Below are 19,827 nucleotides of genomic sequence, written 5' to 3'. Positions count from 1 at the left end.
TTTAGGTCACCATCTGGATATAGTAGCACTACAAGAGACACACCTACCCTGAACGGAGGAATCCCGCCTCCGTCACAAACACTACCCCTTGATTTATAGAATCTCCGCACTCACTAAACACCGGGGGACTGCGATACTTTTTCACTCCTCAACAAAATTTCAGCCCACGGACACTAGAACGGATAAAGAGGGGAGATGGGTGATGGTTAAAGGCGTTCTGAGGGGCAAACTCTGTACATTTATCTCAACATACGCACCCAACACAGGACAGGCAACCTTTCATAAGACACTTCTAGGGAAGATACAGGACTTTGCGGAGAGCCCGACACTCCTACTAGGAGACTTTAACTTGACATGGCAGGCAGATCTTGACAGCACCCACCAGCTCTCCTATTCCCAGGGGAACAAGATAGGTAAAAAATTAACCCGTCAGCTGAAAGAGAAGCGGGAGCGAGAACACATAGGTGGCATACAAGATGGGCAGGAGGAGCTGACCCATAAAGATGCAGAAAAGGCCGATATTTTGGCTCCTTTTACGGCGTCCTATACACAAAGGAGCCACGGGATGCTGAGGCACAACATAGATACTTAGAGACCCTACCACTCTCGCAAGTCTCGCAAGAATGGAATGACAAACTTGCGGCTCCCATAGCATCAGAGGAAGTAGTTTTAGCCATCAAATCTCTCAAAACTCCGAAGCTCCAGGCCCCGACGGGTATGCAGCCTGGTTCAACAAAACCTTTGCTCCGGATCTCCTACCCCACCTCACTCATATTTTTAACACGATGGCGGAGATGGGTGAAGTCACCCCGTCGATGGCGGTAGCTGTAATCACAGTCATTCCTAAGCAGGAGAAGAATCCGCACTTGTGCGCCTCATACCGCCCCACTGCCCTTCTCAATTTCTGTGCAAAATTATACTCGGCTATTCTTGCTACTCGACTTAACGACCTCATGCCCGATCTCATTCACCCAGACCAGTCGGGCTTTATTAAAGGCCGCCAAACTCACGATAATACTAGACGTATAATCCACCTTATTGAGAAAGCTAATAAGAGACAAATACCGGCAGTCCTAGTCGGGCTGGATGCCGAGAAGGTCTTCGATAGGGTGGACTGGGCCTTCCTTTTCAACACACTCACACACTTCGGGTTTGCTGACAAATGTATTACTATGATCCCGGCTAACTATATCCAACCTCTCCCACTAACTAGGGGTACCCGTCAGGGGTGCCCTTTGTCACCCCTATTGTTCGCCCTCAGTATTGAACCACTAGCCATGGCTATCCGGGCGGCACCGGGGATAAGGGACATTCCCTTTAGCGGAGACATGCACAAGATATCGCTTTTTGCAGACGATGTGCTCCTATCGCTTACAGACCCAGCCATCTCTGTCCCCACATTACAAACAGAACTCACAAGCTTCGAGGCGGTAGCAGGCTTCAAGGTCAACACAGATAAATCCTATATACTTAATCTCACAGTCCCAGATGCCGAAGTCAGGGAACTCCAGACACGCACTCAACTACAGTGGACTTCCTGCACTCTTCAATATTTGGGAGTCCACTTGACACCGCAAGTAGAGGGTCTATATAGAGTGAATTTCCCCCCCTCTCTCACACACCCACAAGCGGACCTTGTCCAATGAAAACCGCTCTTCATATCCTGGCTTGGCCGCGTACATGCGGTTGAGATGACAGTGCTTCCTAAACTCTTATATCTCTTCCAAGCACTCCCCATTGATCTCAAAAATGACTTTCTTCCTAAGGTAAGATCCATGGTTCTAAGGTCCATATGGCAAGGGGGTCGGGCACGCTTCTCCTTCTCAATTTTGATGAGGCTGAAGGGGGAGGGAGGAGTGGGCCTTTCAGACTTTAATCTCTACTATAAAGCATCTCAACCATGAGTAGTGACCGAATGGGCCAAGAGGGAATTGGAGAAACATTGGCTCCATATGGATAGGATTATTGCAGGAAGGATGATTTGGGACCTTATATGGAGACCCAAGAGGAAAAGGTCTAAGAACTCCTACCTCAGCACACCAACACGGACTACCTTGAAAGTGTGGGGCTCTTTATCGAACAATGCCCAGTGGACCACATTTCCATCACCATACACACCAATCCATTACAATCCGGCCTCCCCACCGGCCCTCGAGGAGGGTCCATTTGACCAGTGGAGGGAGGGGGGTTGTAGAGCACTGACACATCTCTTCCACAACTATGATTTTTTAATCTTTGATAATTGCAGGAGAGACTATGGGCTAGAACCCACCGAACATTTCCGCTACCTTCAACTAAAGCACTGGGCTCTCACACCTGCCATACACAAAGCAGCCACACGCCCCCTCACGAAATTTGAATCCTATGTCCAGAATGTAGACTCCATGAAAGGAGTGATCTCATACCTATATAAATAATTTCTTACTGCGACGCATACTCCACGACCCCACTACATGTACATGTGGGAGGATATCTTACACCGTGATATCCAATACAGGGAATGGTCAGGTCTATGGTCAGATATCACAAAATTCAACCACTCTTTAGAACTACGGGAAGCCCACCTAAAAACTATGATGGACTGGTACCTACATCCCACCAAGCTCAAGAAAATATTCCCTGACTGATCAGATAGGTGCTGGAGGGGCTGTGGACCGCTGGGGGATTTCCAGCATATTTGGTGGGATTGCCCAGTGATCCGACCCTTTTGGGAGGAAATTCTTGCACAGATTAAAGACATGTTGGGCTACCCGATCCCGACTACTAAGGCAGAACTTCTCCTGGGCCTTCGCGACCCCTCACTGCATTACCAAACCAAAGCAGACAAGGCCATAATGTGGACTTGCATTGGGAAGGCGAAGGTAGCAATTGCGGCCGCTTGGAAGAATACAGAGGCCCCCGCTATTTCACTATGGCACTCCAGGCTTTGGAAATTATTATGCCTTGAAAGGATGGCAGACATATTCAGAGATGACTTCAAAAACTTTGAATATTGCTGGGGTCCACTGGTTACCTTCCTCACGAGGGGATTACCGTTAGCAGTCTGCCCTGCATCAATCAGGGATATGCATCTGTTCCAATTGTAACTTCTGTGACAGTGTTCTGCCTTAAACCTAAGTTCTAGTTGGATAGCGCCACCAGTATTTGGTTGGGTGGGAGGGGGGAGGGGGGAGGGGGGATGGGGAAGGGGGCTCCTTTTTCTTTTCTTGGTTCTCTTCCATATACCCTGGGAGTTTTAATTCAGGGCTTGTATTTCTTTGATGGACACCTTCTCAGTTGGAAGACTTTGGGTCTACACCGTCACATGGGAAGGAGGGTGAATGACAAGGGATGCCCCAGCACGAGACTATCCACTGCATTAAAGGAAACTGTACCTACTCTCGTAGATCTCTTTGAAATATTGGCGGGGGGTTTATGGCTAATAACGTTTATCACTCTCTGCTTGTTTATTAACCCTGGGCGTAGTGGGGCTACGCGGAGCATCACGGAGTGGGGGCAAATCTACGCACACCCGCACACTCCGCGTAGCCCCCTACGCGCCACCCACCACCCTCCCGCCCGCTTTTAAAATGCAGTGAGAATGATCCTAAACTTTAAAAAACAAACAAAGTAATTTAAATAACTTACCTGAGCTGCGGCGTCCCGGGGCTCCCTCTTCCTTTTCTCTCACAGACTTCTTCCTCACAAATGCGCATGCGCGGGCCCCCGCGCATGCGCATTTGTCGCGACATTTTAAAAGCGGGCGGGAGCGAGGCGGGTGGTGGGCAACTCGCTCCGCCATGGGTGTGCGTAGCCTGCGTGCCCTTCGCCTACTTCGCGGATCGTGAAGTAGGCAAAACTACGCACACTCCGCGGCCGGAGCGTAGCACTGCGCCTAGGCTTACTGTTTATGATTGTCACGCCTTTGCATTTATCCTGATGTTATTCCTGTACATCTCTGATGCATGATGTGACGAAATGCCAAAAAACATACTTTTGACAAAAAACAATTGACGGTTTGGGTCTGGCAAAATGTTTTTCTGCCAGGCCGAAATGGCAGTTTAAAACTGCACACACCAGCTGCAATGGCAGACCTGAGGCATGTTTAAAGGACTACTGAAGTGGGTGGCAGAATCAGTGCTGTAGGCCCACTAGTGGCATTTAATTTACAGTCCTTGAGCACAGATAGTGCCACTTTACTATAGATTTACAAGTAAATTAAATATGCCTATTGGGTATAAGCCAATTCTACCATGTTTAAAGGAGAGAGAACAAGCACTTTAGCACTTGTTAGCAGTGGTAAAGCGTGCAGAGTCCTAAAAGCCAACAAAAACAGGTTCCGGAAACAGGAGGGTGAAGTCAAAAGGTTTGGAGGTGGCCCTGCAGAAAGGTCCAAGTCTAACAGTATCCAAATAGTGGTGTGGATGCACATTTTATGTCCATAAATCACATTTTGGGCCAGTGGTAGCCCATGGTCAGCTAAATAAAAAATGCAGATGGAGACAGTGGTGCTGACATGACAAAAGTGCCATCATGTGTAGACTGCTTGAGATTACCATAGATGTTCACCTGCATTGTCTCTGTCCCATAAGTGGAGGGTAAAGTTAATTAGTGCAAGTCTAAGCTGCTAATGGTCTCGAGGGGTGATCGTCGGTAACAGTTGGCACAATTAAAAAATGTGGAATTCTTTACGTTTATCTATCCTTTCGGTCTGTCTTTAATGTGCTTCAGAAGGTGATTGAAAACCTTTTTTGATTTCCAAATAATAGCGTAGTAACTCTAGTCAAGGCATCCAGACTTCAAGAAGCTATTGTGCATATGTAGTCAACAAATAGCTTTCACATAACAGTTCACTCTGCAGATAAAATATCAATCAATAGCAAAGCCAAATCGAATGATCGTCTGTTTTTAAATTCTTCAAGCCACAGATGTGTACTCCTTTAAGGAATATACTGTTGTAGGTGGATTATTAGACTTCATACCAGATGATCTTCTGAGATGGGTCCACATTAAGAGCACATCTACAGCTCACATTTTTAACCTAGTATCTAAAAAAAGGTTGTGAACGTTTGTAGATATCCTGATTTACCCTCTGACTAGGGACTCTTAGCTGAAAAGTAAGAGATTCAGGGTCTCACTGTGGGGCAGATTTACAAAGATACTGCACTAAAAGTAGTTACAATTTGTGACCTAAATTTGTGTGGCCAGCATCTAATTTTGCAAGCCAACCTTCAGATCACACAATGCTGAATTGGAGGAAGTTGCAGAGCAATTCCAAAGGGGACCCCTTCCACTTTGGGAATCGTTTACCATCCCAGCTTGCTAATCAGTACCTTTTCAATGGTTTGCGACTAGAATAATGCTCCCAAATTATTGATTCATAGGGTTCCAATTCGGTATTTGGAATGGATGCCCAATACATGCCCCTTCCAAATAATGAATCGGTAACCAATCCTAAACCCATTTAGGGGCATATTTTTTCAAGCCCCTATTGCCACCACAATTTCACTTTTAGTGACGTTGTGATGGAGATAGAGGATACGCCTTATTTCCAAGGTAGCGTTAAGTAACTTAACCCTGCCTTGTAAATAAGGCACCCTTTCACGCTGCACTTAGCGTGAAAGGAGAAGGCAATGGGTGTTGCGGTGGGCGTTCCACTGCAACACCCATTGCTTTTGACGCTGCCTTCTATTTACAAGGCTGGCTTAAACAGGAGGCAGTGCTAAACTTAAAACCAGGGAAAACCTGATTGTAAACAGGTGAAATTAGGAGAAATGCTTTATTTTGTTGTGCAGCACACATAGAAACAGCAAATTGCCATTGATTGTTTATTTACAGGAAGGTGTCCCTTCCTGCACATAAACAATTAAAAAAAGAAATGACATTTTGCAAATTCTATGTGTGCTGCATTAGGGAGCACACATAAAAGTTACAATACATTATTTAACGATTGATATGTGCAGGTTAGGAGACCTTCCTGCACATAAATAATCTTCCTCTCAATGCAGACACACTTGCACTATGGTGCAAGGGTGCCTGCGTTGGCGCTAGGCTGCTAAGTTGCGCCAGCACAGGGGGAAACGCAGGTCTGCACATATTGTTGTAAATATGGTGCAGCTCTGTGTTTCTGAAGTGGCAGAGTGCGGTGTTAAGCCAGGTAGGCTTACGCCGCACTCTGTCACCTCATTGTAAATATGCCCCATAGTGTTTTGTTAAAACATTTCTAAATCACTAAAGGAGATTAGCACATTAGAAGAATCTTTTCTACTGGTCTCAAAATCTATTATTTTGTGAATAAGATGGTTTGAGATTGGTAAAAAAGGAATGTATGGTGGAACAACGGAATCCCTAACCCCGCATGCCTAAACAACTGAATAATGACTGAGTCTTAACCAAGCATGCCTGTACCCTACATTTTTGTGGCAAAGGTATTTTCTTCTTTAGCCATCCAGTGTGCCTCTACTAGTATGTGTATTGACTGTCTGCCTTTGGAGTGACAGGGGCTGGGGATGAGCATTGACTCCAGAGAGTCTGAATGAGTCAGGGCTGGGCTGAATAGACCTGGGCGCATTTAGAGTAAGGAGAGGAGATTTTCTTTCACCTGAATGGGCCTGGTCTACCTTCCACAATGCTGTCTCCACCTCCTGCCAGGAAGCTGCACCAGAGAGGACACAACTTGTTTTGACTGAGCACAGGGCTTTTCTACCACCAGAGAACAAAAGATGTTGCTGCATAAATATTGGGGCCCAGACCCCAGAACTTTAGATCACTTCTGGGAATCAAGAAAAACCTTTGCCAAGGAGAAGAACCGGAGAAGCTGAGGAGGAATACTGCCCCTGTGCTGGTTGCTGTCTGGGGTTGGCCTGCAGTGGCTACTTGCTGCCAAGGAAAGGAGAAAGGACTTTGCTGTTTGCTGTGTCCCCTGCTTGAGGAAGATCTCCAAGGGCTTGAATTGAGCTTGCCTCCTGTTTTAAAGTCTCAGGATACAAAGACTTCACCCCTCGTCCCCCAGAACACCTCTGCTGGGAGTGCCGACCTGCTGAGAGGGGCCTGCCAGTGTTCTTGGCCTCTGGAGGTTGTTTTCAGGCCTGGGCGTAGTTCGCTGAGTTTTGCTACGTGGAACTCCGCAAAGTTACAAAAAACCTCCGTGAAGTTACACGAGTGGGAGAGGGCAGTGCGAACTGCAGTTTGTGCTGGTATTCCTGCTGATCGGGTAGAAATTCTACCTGAGTGGCAGCTTGCATTCGCGATCGCAAACTTACCATTCGCGGTTGCGAGTGGGGAAAAACTCAGCTGCCCATCGTGAAGCGGAATTTTCTGCACTCCGCAAGCTCCGTGGAGTGTGGAGTGCAAAAAACTCCGCAAACTCCACAAACGGAGCGAAGGTCACCGCTCAGGCCTAGATGTTTTGGAACTGGAAACTGCAAGGACTGTGAAAATCAACGCATCGCCTGTTTCTGACACATCGCAGCGGTGCAATAGAAAATTTCTGATGCATCGACGCCGCTGAAGAATCGACGCAGTGCCTGCTCGCGGGAGAAGTGTCTGCTTGGCGACGAATCCTGTGCACCGATCTCTGACGTCTGAGATCACCGCACCAATTCTGACGCAGGCCCGGTTGGAGAAGAACCAAAGCAGCGCACTGGATCGTCACGCAACGCATCGAAGTGTCAAGTCTGTCTCATCATTGGGGGATGCAGTAAGAAACCGACACATCACCTCCCCACGCAGTAAGAAACCGACTCATCACCTCCTCTCTGGTAAGGAACCGATGCATCACCTCCCCTGCACAGCAGTAAGGAACCAACACATCACCTCCCCTGGAGCAAGGAACCGACGCATCACCTTCCCTAAGTGTAAGAAACTGACACATATCCTTCCCTGCGACCCTTTTTGTTTGCATTATTCTATGCATCCTTGGGGGCAGATTTACAAGCCCCTTGCGCCTCTTTTACACCGCCGTTGCATCACTCTTGTGACGCAGCGGCAGCGCAAAACCAGCGCCATGCTGCGGGGTATTTACAACGTGACGCATCTGGGAGATGCGTCACAATGTAAAGCCCTGCGGCAGAAGTAGGCGTTCCTGTGCAGGGGGGGTGTTCCGTCGCAGAAACGCCTCCTAAAAGTGGCTGAGTGAAATCTACAAGATTTCACTCAGTCACTTTTGAGCCCATGCTGCGTCAAAACCCTGCGCCTGCTTGAAGCAGGCATAAGGATTGACGCAGCATTGTAAAAATAGGGCACCCCAGAGCCTTGCTGGAGCTGCGTCGCGCTTGTGATGCAACTCCAGCAATGCGCTGCCTTTACGACACAGATGCGTCACGCATCTGTCCGTTTTTACCCTATGGTGCGCCGCATTTTAAATGTGGCGCATCCATGGTGGTGGAGCCGTGACGCACAATAACTGATGCATCCCTGCTGATATGCAGTGATGCGCCAGTTATTGTAAATCTGCCCCAAGGTACTTTGTGTAAAAGTGTCGCATCTCACATTTTCTTGAAACTGAACTGTTTCTACCTTTTAAGAGTCATATTTTTAATACTGTATTGTGGATTTTTGTCGTTTGGTCTTGTTGTGGTTTAGAGAAAGATTATTTATTTTTCTAAACTGGTGTGATGTCCATATGTAGTGTTTTCACTGTATTACTGTATGTGTTCACAAATGCTTTACACACGGCCTCTGAGATAAGCCTGTCTGCTCTTGCCAAGCTACCAAGGGGGTGAGCAAGGGTTATTTTAGAAGTGTATCTCCCTTACCCTAACTAGAAGCAAGGATCCCTATTTGGACAAAGGTACCTACCTCTGCCAACTAGAGACCCCCATTTCTAACACTGACCCACTCCCCCAGCCCAGAAAACTTCCCCAACCCACCCCATAGTCCAGAAAACTACCCTGACCCCCAACCCACAAAACTACCCCTAACCAACCCCCAGCCCACCAAACTAACCTGACCCACCCCAGCCCACAAAACTACCCCTGACCCACCCCGTGCCCCACTGAAAACAACCCTGCCCCAACCCCCAGCCCACAAAACATTCCCGACCTACTCCACAAAACAACCCGACCCCCCCCAGCCCACAAAAGTACCAGAACCCACTCCCCAGTCCCACTTAAAACTACCCCGACCCACCCCCCAGCTAACAAAACAACCCCGACCCCATCCCACAAAAGCACCCCAACCCCCATCCCACAATAGTACCCCGACCCACCCAGTGATTGAAGCCCATTTTTTTAAAGCTTGATGTGCTTAAATGCAGTATTAGGAGGAAAAGGGAGAATAGGGCTGGTTGTGGTGTGATTTCTCAAGGGGGCGGATGTTTGAGATTAATTTCAGCAAATTGTATTTTCTTTTTTAACATCCCATATTTACACCTGGAGTATGCTACCTCCTGCAACTGCATCGAATATAAATATTGCAAAGGTTAATTCTCAATGTAAGATGTGCATTGAATGTGAATGTGAAAGGGATGCTTTATTGTTCCAAATAATTCCTGAATAGTCGTTTTTGAGTAATTCCAAATTCAATCGAGTTATTGCCTACCAAATTGCCATTTTCATTTGTCATCTAGGTGTAACTGTCCGCCTGCAGACCAGGTTGTATCTCAGGCTCTATTTACCAAGCGGTAGAAAAAATACACTACTGTAAAAATGTTGAACATATCATTTTACTACACTGTTCAGTACCGTGAATAACGTAGAGTAAATACGCTCTGGTTTACCAAGCTATGCATTAATTACATTTACTACTTGGTGTTTCCGTGTGTAACATGCAGGGATAAAATCTTACATCGCACTGTAAATTTTTACAACTGTTTAATATACAAATCTGTTGCCCTGGAAGGCGCTGGAGTCTTTCTAAACGAGCCAGCAGCACCTGAGGCCTGGCAGGCGATGAAAGGTGTGTATTTCCGCTTATGCTCTCATGTGTAGCTATCCCTTTTGTTTAGCGCAGTGTGAGGCAGACCCATGCAAGAGAAGCTACATAACACATCATTAGATGCTGCGTGACCTGTCACACTTGGCTTTCAGATTGGCCTTCTACATGTTTTCCACTCGGTTTCTGTTTATTGCCACATCATTTTCAAATACACGCTCTTACGCTCCATCCTCGTTACACACTGTTCTTCTCTACTGCGCGCATCTTGAATGGTTTACACTCCTCATCAAAGCTCGCGCGTGTCAAGTGGTTCTTCACCCAGCGCTGCAAACTTCCTTCTTTAATGGTGTCTGTAAGTCTGCTCTCAGCCTACTTTAATTGTTCACTTTCATTTCCGTTTTAGTGTCTACTTTTTTATTTCCCTCCTAGCCTTCTCCCGTTGCTTTTTTCTCAGCCTGCTACAGCCCTTTTATACATTGTCCCTTATCTTTCAGTTTGCTGTTTTCTTTCCTATCTCTTTCTGTTTCCAGTCAGTCATCTATATTGTTTTCCTCCTCTTCTGGTCAAAACCTACAGTCGTCTTCCTTTTCCTGTTACCATTTTCCTTCTACTTCCTGTAGGGTGGGTGTCGAGAGCAATATGGAGTCAGCGTGAGTGCTCGTGCTGCTCGGCTGCTCACGCCAGACGCGTGAATGATCGGCTAGCCGCCCTGCGCCTTGCGATGTGATGCCGGTCTGGAGAACGCAGAGAACGCTGAGGCTGCCATCGGGAGGTCCTGAATCTCTGCTACTATGACGCGGACGTGGCACTATCAGCGAGGCACCAATCAAGGCCACTTTCTGCGTTTCTATTCTTCTGTCGGATCCCCTAGCTCTGTCAGTTCGGTGCTGCATCACGGCTTTGATCTGGACCTCGCCGCTCACAGCGCCTTTGGCCCCATCAATCATCCACGGATTCAGCAGGAGACGGATACGGCGGCTGGTCTTTTCAGCCAGCAAGTTCTGCAGTCTCGACATGAGCGCCCGGGGGGCCAGGAAGGGTGGCATAACAAAGATAGCAGCCATCCCCGAGCCCAGAGAACTCAGGGACGCTGCATCCACAGAGGGGACTGCCAAACCCAGGCAAGAGGTTAGTGGCAGCAAAAAACTGTTGGGTAGAGCAGTGGGGAGCGGGCTGCTCAAAGACACAAAAGACTCAGCACCTATGCAGCCCCCCCTAGCAAAAATGTTTATGGGAGCCAGAACCCAATCCTCAGGTACTAATCCCAAGACCCTTGCGTTCCCCACTGAGAGTGTCCCCACGGCCCCATGCTGATCGCACCAGCACCCGCACCCGGCTCACAGCAAGAGGCCTGCTTAGCGGCTAACCAAGAGACTGTCCTGGCAGAAACTGGACCCAGGGAAATGCCACGCACTGACACTGGTACTAGTACCACTGGCACCTCTGTTGGGCTACTAGAACTTAGGCATCTCTCTCTGTGTACCTCCTATTAATCACCCAAAAGGGACAACCATGCAACAAACTCTATCAACCCTGCCCTCTGTAGCGCAGGAACTTGGTAATGGCTCTAATGTTGATAGCCTTGGCGCCCCTCTCACAGCGCCAGTGATGCAGATGACGGGTACAGCCAACTTCATCCAGAGCCTAGAGGCTCCCCCTGGAGCGCAAGCTCCTTGGACCCCAGAAGCAGGGCCTGAGCATTTCTACTCCGCCTCCGATAGCACATCTACCTCCTCGGGCGAGGGAGGGTCCAACAAAAGTGAAGGAGACAGTGAGGCCTCAAATAAGGACACTGGCACGGTCCAACGACCAAAGAAACCCAGAAGTAACAGCAAGCAGCGCAGCCAGTTGAAATGGGACTACTCAGACTCTCAAATGTCTTATCCTCTGGACGAGGATGATCCCAGCACAACACAGTGGGGGGCAACAAAAAACCTGCCTGCAGACACAGCTGAGCCATCCCTAGCCTCTATCTTAGCTTCCATCAAAGAGTTTCAGGAGGAGATTCGGGCCGACAATCGCGCAGCCAAAGGTGCTGCTAAGAAACTTCAGGGAGGCCTAAGACGGCTGAATAAAACCTGCACTGATATAAGTGACCGTGTCTCCATGGTGGAAGCGCGAACCGAGCACTTGGAAACCGAATCCTTGGCAGCCAAGCAACAGAGCGAGTCCAATACTGCCTGCCTGGTAGACTTATTGTCTAAGATGGAGGACCAGGAAAACCGCCAGCGCAGGAACAATCTCCGCCTGCTTGGTATTCCGGAGGGGAAGGAAGGGGACGACCCTAGACGCTTCATAGTAAAACTTTTGCAGGACTCCTTTCCTGACCAACAGGGTTGGGACTGGGATCGCGAGGTGCAGAGGGCGCACCGCTTTCCCTTCAACCAGAGACGGCAACACGAAAGCAGCAACACCTCTGGGGGACAGCCAAGGGTATTCCTGGTTTACTTTGGCAACTTTCTTCTTAGACAGTTAATCTACGACCAGGCTTGCCCTAATTCCAAGAAAGGGGCCAATGGCATAACATTTTTCACTAAACCTGACTTTTGCCATCAGACAGTAGAGCGGAGATGGCGCCTGAGACAATTGATCTCTCCGTTTCAGCAGCTGGGGGCCGAAGTATAATTAATGAACCCTGCTAGACTTAAAGTAATCCTTAACGGGGGCACCAAAGTCTTCCTGTCCGAAGTAAAAGCTGGCGAATACTTGAACGAGCTGAAATTCAGGAAGTCTTAGATGAAAAGCTCACCCTTTGCCCCTGCTATTTCCCTCCTGCTCTTACTCTCGTTCTTACAGTCTCTATAAATTTGCAAGCCTCCTAGGGCCGTGACAATGGTCGCACTACGGCAGCTTTATGTGAATCTTACAATTGATGTAGTGGCTGCCCTTTGTTTTCTTCATTGTTTCTTCCGTTCTTTTTTCTTTTTCCTCTTCTTCCCGTCAAAAGGGGAAACAAATAAGTGGGCTACTCAGCAAATCAGCAGGGAAGCGCCAGGGAAGATGTATCACGCAAGTTTGCCCTTGCGCCACTGCAGATGCGCTGCATTTACAATGCGGTGCATCATGGCACAAGGACAAGCAGATGCGTGACGCATCTGCCGGCGTAAGGTTGGCGCAGTGCTGAAGTTGTGTCGCAAGCGTGACGCAACTCCAGCACTGTTCCAACCTGCCCTATCCCTAACATGGTGCGTCACGCCTTACACCTGCTTGAAGCAGGCGTAAGGATTTGACGCACCAGCGTCGGAAAAGTGACTGCTTGAAATCTTGTAGATTTCACTGCGTCACTTTTCCCAGGCTTTTTCCGATGTAACACCCACCCTGCAAACATTAAACCTGACGTGGGTTTAATGTGGCGCAGGGCTTTACAACGTGACGCATCTCCCTAGATGCGTCACGTTGTAAATCTGTCACAGCATGGTGCTAGCTTTGCGCCACCGCTACGTCACAAAAGTGCTGCAACGGCGGCGCAAAAGTGGCGCACGGGGCTTGTAAATCTGCCCCTAGATCTGCAATTTGCACGCATGCCATCTGTTGTGATTGGGTCATAAAATAACATTACACCATATTTCATCAGTTAGAGCATATTTAATGACACTGTACCTAAATAGCAGTGCGGCAAAACTTCTCTTGCTCTTGTTTTTTTTTATTTTTAATAATGTTTTCGGTCAGGAACAACTTAATAAAATGTGCCCTAACTGATGAAAAATGTAATCTGCAATCATGCACGCCTCAGGTGTCGTGGTTGATTGCTTATCCGTTTCTGCTCCAAGCCATAAACATCGATTCAGCAACATTGAGGTAGCAGAAATTACATCATGCACCCATTGTCCCACCTCTAGCCAATCAGCATGATCCTATTTGCTGATTAAGAGCAAGGTAAGAATAACGTGCAAAAACTACGGAAAGTGACCAAGAATCTTAGAGCACACTTTACTTTCTATTCTGAGGTCTTCCCTGTTTTTCTCGCTGGCATTTTAAATGTCATTAAGTTTTTCCAGCATACCATAATTTTGAACTTTAATTTTGTTTTTCTCCTTGCAGATATCTTGTATGTTTTGTTTTCCACTTTTAGAAATTGGATTTCTGGTTGGCAGAGGTATATACCCTGTCCAAACATGAGCCACAATCCTAGTCAGGGTAAGGCACCAACACACCCTAAATTAACCTTTGCTCACTCCCTAGTAGTATGGCACAGAGCAGTCAGGCTTAACTTAAAAGCAATGTGTAAAGTATTTGTGCAACACTTAATACAGTAACACAGTGAAAAAACCACAAAAAGACTCCATACCAAGTTAGAAAAATAGAGTACATTTTTATGAAAAAAACAAGACCAAAATGACAAAAATCCAACACGCATAACTTAAGTTATGAATTTTTAAAGAATATACTGAAATATAGTGCTTAAAAGTCAATAGCGCTAGACTGGGTCAGATCCAAAAGTTCAGACCTATTGCAATGGAGCATGGGTCAGGTACAGAGATCCGCCTTGGCCTGCTGAAAGGTGCTTTGGATGCTTTGATGCTGAGGGCAATGCAGGGAGCAGAGGAGGTGATGTGACTTTGTCGATCTTGCAGATGTAGGCGATGGATCAGTTCTTGGCTGCCTACCATCGAAGATGTGTCGAGAGTCAAAATGCGAAGAACACCGGGGTGATGTGTGCTCGTCGAACTGCTGGGCTGAAGGTGATGCGAGCAGCATGAAGTGATGTGTGGGCATTGAGCCATGCAAGGTCGGGAATACCTTGGAAACTGGAGACAATGCATTGCGCAGTCGGCAATGTTGTGTCCGGGCAGCAGCAGTGATGTGTTGGTCTTGAGGGAGATGCACCGGTTCCTATTGGTGCAGCATTGTTGATGAGTGGATTTCAGCAGATTCAGCACTTTCTACTAACCCTGGGCGGAGTTCACAGAGTTGCACTACGCGGAACACCGCGAAGTGCAAACAAAACTCAGTCGCACTACGCAGATCGATGGAGTATATTACAAAAATGCCATTCGCGGTGATTGCACAGTGCCGGATGCTTGCCCGCACTGTGAAATCATTGTGAACGGCACCAGGCACAGCGCAAGCTTTCCATTTCTGCCGCTCGAGTAGATTTTTACTCGAGCGGCAGCTTTCTCAATGCGAATGGGCAGTTTCTCAACGCGAGTGGTCGCCAGCATACGTGCCCACTCGCAATGAGAAACCTGACCCCCCCGCGTTGAGAAAACTCTCTGGGATGTTGATTTTCAACGCTCACACTCGCCAACTTGATGTTGACGATCGCGAACGAGGAAAAATCTTGGCGGGAGGTTGATTTTCCACGCTTGTGGTCACCAACTTGACGTTGACGAACGTGAGCAAGGAAAAAGTTTTTGGGAACTCTGCGATCTCCGCGTAACACGGAGTGCAGAAAACTCTGCAAACTCCGCTAGCGGAGTGGAGTTTACCACCTAGGCCTACTTTTTACCCACTTCCAATGGCCCAAGACTGGATTGGCACCATTTGGCAGATGCAGAAGTGTACTGAGTTGGTGGTGTCAGAGGTCCAGTACATATACTCAGTTGTGGCTTTAAAGTGGAGGGAGACTTCAAAGAGATGGTTTTGAAGTGCACAGATTCCCTGCTGTGCCTTCCATGTCTCCTGACTCACTAAAGGGGGGTATGCAGCTCTTTGTGTGAGGACCAGATACTGACCATTCAGGTGTAAGTATCAGCCCTTCCCTCCAATCCTGCCCAGTATAGCCCCTCAGGATGTGGATGGCCAATCAGTCACACCTAGGCTCCCTTTGTGTGTGGCTGTCTAGAGTGAATGCACAACGCCCAGCTGTCACCCTCCCCAGACGTGTATTCAGAGACAGGCAAAAGGCATCAAATAGTTAGAAAATGCCACCTTTCTAAAAATGACACATTCATTTATTCAGTCAGTCAGTATTCATTTTCACAATTACAAATTAAAATCCAACTTCACCATAAGTTGGGACGTTAAATTGTGATTCCAGTGACACCAAACTTGGGGGTCCCATCTCTTTCCAATTGGGAATTAGACTTAAAATATGTAATAATGTAATCCCAATGTTAACTTAGGAAAGAGATGGCCTTTCAGACATTAGGAGTTTTTCACTACAAGGACACGTACAACTTAAAAGTACATGTCCTACTTTTTAAATACACTGCACCTTGTCCTTGGGCTGTCCAGGGCGTACCTTAGAGTGACTTATATGATTTAAAAATAAAGGTTTGTACCAGGCAAGGGGGTGAACTTGCCAGGTCAATATGGCAGGTCTGAGACATATTTAAAGGGCTACTTCAGTGGGTGGCACAATCAGTGCTGCAGGCCCACTAGTAGTATTTAATTTACAGGACCTGGGCACAGGTAGCACACTTTACTAGGGGATTATAGGTCAATTAAATATGAAAATTGTGAATAAGCCAATGTTACCATGTTTTATATAGAGAGCATATGCACTTTAGCACAGATTAGCAGTGGTAAAGTTCACAGAGACCTAAAGCCATCAAAAACAAAGTCAGCAAAACATTAGACCTGAAGGCAAAAAGTCAGGGGAAACCACGCCAAGGATGCCATGTCTAACACCCAGCATCTACATTGGTTTTCACTATTTTTATAATACTGTGCATCTGAAATGGCTACCCATATGCTTTTTGTCTCCAGTCTTCTTCAATAATGACGCATCTATGTTCGCTCCACCCTCAAAGAAGATATTTCATTTCCCATAGTTTTTTGCCCTCTCTCTCTTTCTCCTTGTGTCAAAAGTTATGTTACATCATGTTGTGATGTGTTTTCTTGTTACGAACAATAGGGCAGCCCAATTTTCCCCCAGAAGACTGGATACATAGATATCAAAGCACAAAATGACTCTTGAAGACGCAATCTGCGAAGGATTTGCCTAGTCCTATGATTTGAATTTAATGGGCTTAAAAGAATTTAATCACTGTTAACAAATTAAAACATGAGCAATTTGATATATGCAGCATACTCTGTCATAACAAGTGTGAAAAACACAGATATTTATTTTAACTATTTATCCTGACACACAATTCATCCCCTGAGCTGATGAGCTCATGGATCGGTTAGGAGCTGCCAAGTTCCTTAGCACATTTGACTTAGCGTGTGGATACCGGCATATTGCCTTAACCAAGAGGGCGAAAGAGAGGTCTGCGTTCTCTAACCCAGAGGGGTCTTCCAGTTTCAGGTCATGCTCTTTGGGTTGAAGAACGCTTTTGCCTCCTTCCAGAGGTTGGTCAACCAGGTCCTGGCTGGGTCGGAGAACTTCAGTGCTGCCTACCTAGACGACAGGCGGTCTTCAGTTCTAACTGACAGGACCGCCTGAGCCAGCTCAGGGAAGTTCTTCAGGCTCTGCAGAGGGCAGGCCTGACTATCAAAGCCAGGAAGTGACATATAGGGCAAGGTTCAGTGGTCTACATGGGTCATCAAGTGGGAGGAGGCAAAGTGCAGACCCTCCAGGCCATAACTGAAACCATTCAGGCTTGGGAACACCCCCAAGACCCAGACAGAGGTAAGAGCCTTCTTAGGCCTTGCTAGAAATGGGGGTCTGTAGTTGCCAGTGGTATGCTCCCTGTCCAAGTAGGGACCCTAACTTCTAGTCAGGGTAAGGGGATTACACACCCAAGATAACCCCTGCTCACCCTCTTGGTAGCTTGAAACGAGCAGCCAGGCCTATCTCAGAGGGAATTCGTAAAGTATTTGTAAATAAACACATAGTAATACATTGAAATCACAACAAATGGACACCACAACAGTTTAGGAAAATAGCCAAACAAGACCAAAACGACATAAATCCAACATACCTATATCAAGATATCACATTAAAAAAGTTTTTAAACTGTTCAGTCCCTATATAACTATGGATGCGTCACTTTGAGCACAAAGTACCTAGGATGACTAAAAATCAAAGACGAAAACACGTGCAGGGTAGATGAGGCATCGGAAAATAAAGTGATGCGTCAGTTTCTTAAATGCAGGGAAAGTGATGCATTGCTTCCTAACTGCTATGCAGGGGAGATGATGCGATGGTTCCTTACTGTGAGAGGAGGTGATGCGCCGGTTTCTTACTGTGCGGGGAGGTGATGCATCAAAGCAGACTTGGTGCTCAGGTGTGATGCGTGGAAGAAGTGGATGCGCTGGAGGCGATGCTACGGCGGTAAAACAAGCGCTGTGTTAATTCTCCCAGCTACAAAAAGATGCTGTATTGATCTTTGAGTGTAGCACAGTGATGCAATAGTTTTTCAGCACCACAGCAGGGCCTGCATCGGAGTCGGAAGGGGTGCCTCAGACGTCGTAGGCACAGTGCAGTAGTCTTGGAGCCCGCAGACAGATGGTAAGTCAGTTCTTCAGTCGCGGTGAGGCAATGCCTTGATTATTTGACCACACAGCAAGCTTGAGGTGGGAAAAACAGGCACAGGACTTCTCTGCTTGGATTTTCCTCTTCATTCTGCAGCACAGCCATCTCCAAGGGCCCAGAACTGGAGTTGGCAAAACTTGGCAGGTCAGAAAACCCAGCTGAGGTGTAGAGGTAAGCCGATTGGCAAAGAAGCTGTAATATCAAAACAATAGTTTATTAAATCCTCATGAGTGGAACTACATCTATACAGAATCCTCAGGCAATGTATGAGGTTGTACCAGGAGTACAGAAACCATGGGCCTTTTATACCCACTTTGTAGCTGAGTAAGCATGAGAGCTGAAAAGGAGGCGGTACAAGTATACACAAGAATAGCTATTCACATGTATGGAGTAACAGAAAATACTTAGTCAACAAAGTGGGAGGGGTGATGAAGTTGCTGACATCAGTTGAAACAGCCTGACTGTTACACACTAGGACAGGTGCATTCAGCTACAGGTCTTTCTGAGCATGTGCAAGGCTCTGACTCAGTGCTGAAGGAGTTAACTGTAACAGATGACACAAGCAGATTACAAGGGCAGGCAATAGTGAAGAAGTAGAAAACACATGGCAAGCACATGGCTAACTAAAATGTCTATGATAACAGATTTAGACAAACTGCACACCTATGTTTTAAATACAGATTAATCAAAAAGTACTGACAGTAGTCATAAGTTAATCAAAGGTGCTGCCTTTTAGTAGCCAGTGCAACCCCTACACAGGCCCTAGAGAATAACAAAAGATGTTCAAACAAAAGTTTGAAAAAAGGCGCACTATCCACCTGCCCTATGAGGTGCAACTGGTAGATCTATACAAGTGAACAAGTGTATTGGTACATCGCTATACTAAACAAAAGTAAACGAAAAGCACCTATTGTGCCTTTTTTAATTCAAGTTGTGAAATAGCATCATAAGTGAAGAATAAAGTGAACTGAACCATGGGTATGATTTGAAACAATTTGGCAATTGAAATTAAAGCAATAACAGTAGTGATGATAACTTGGAAACAAAACAGTAACAAAAGAATAGTTTGTGAATCTTCATAAATTTCTGAGATTCCTCTTTATTTTCTTAACGTGTTCAAAAAGAAGAACGTCTGGTGTCCCAATGCATTTCGGTGTGACACACACCTTCTTCAGGGGAATACTGTAACAATATATACATATAGGTATATAAGTGAATTCAAAATGAAAACAATGCAAGTGTCAAAACAAACTTATATATATGTCCGACTGCAACATTGTGTAGTATTTTATAAACCTTGGTATCCAGTTCTAACCAGCCATTTTCAGCATGCAACTGACGTGAGAACCGTTTTTTAACAAAAAGCGAGAAAAGGATGTAATAAATGAAAGGAGTGAAAAAAAGAAGAAGAAGATTTTCGAAATAAAGTTTATTGAAGATTGACAACCAAAAAAGTAAAGATAAAAGAAAGAATAAAGAATACCAAAATGACACCAGTGGGTGTTGAATCGTGATGCCTATTACGAAATGACTAACTGTCTCAAAAAGTGCCCGTCCAAGTGAAAAGTGAATGCTGACGCATTAGGTGCTCGAGTAAACCAAAGGAACCA

Source organism: Triturus cristatus, chromosome 3_2 (assembly GCF_964204655.1).
Source record: "Triturus cristatus chromosome 3_2, aTriCri1.1, whole genome shotgun sequence".
Lineage (NCBI taxonomy): Eukaryota > Metazoa > Chordata > Amphibia > Caudata > Salamandridae > Triturus > Triturus cristatus.
The sequence above is the reverse complement of the archived record's forward strand: the minus strand, read 5'-3'. Positions refer to the sequence as shown.